This window comes from Penaeus monodon, chromosome 19, assembly GCF_015228065.2.
Source record: "Penaeus monodon isolate SGIC_2016 chromosome 19, NSTDA_Pmon_1, whole genome shotgun sequence".
Classification (NCBI taxonomy): Eukaryota; Metazoa; Arthropoda; class Malacostraca; order Decapoda; family Penaeidae; genus Penaeus; species Penaeus monodon.
The window spans coordinates 14,605,552-14,605,815 of NC_051404.1; positions in this window are offsets into that span (position 1 = coordinate 14,605,552).

Consider the following 264-nt stretch of genomic DNA (forward strand, 5'->3'; position numbering starts at 1 on the left):
CAACATTTCTTGCTATTTATAATTTATTGAGTTGTGTCAAGATACAGAGATTGGGCGATTGCATAAGATCATTGTTGATTTTGTGTATCACAAAAATCATAAATGTCTTTAAACAATGTTGAAATGTTTTCTTTCTACACCCTAATGTTACTGTTACAAAGATATTATTAACTTTTTGACGTTAGTGGGTTTGGAAATCACTTCCGATCGAATTAGGTAAATAAATAGTATTATGATAACAATAAATGACCTGATATGTATAAT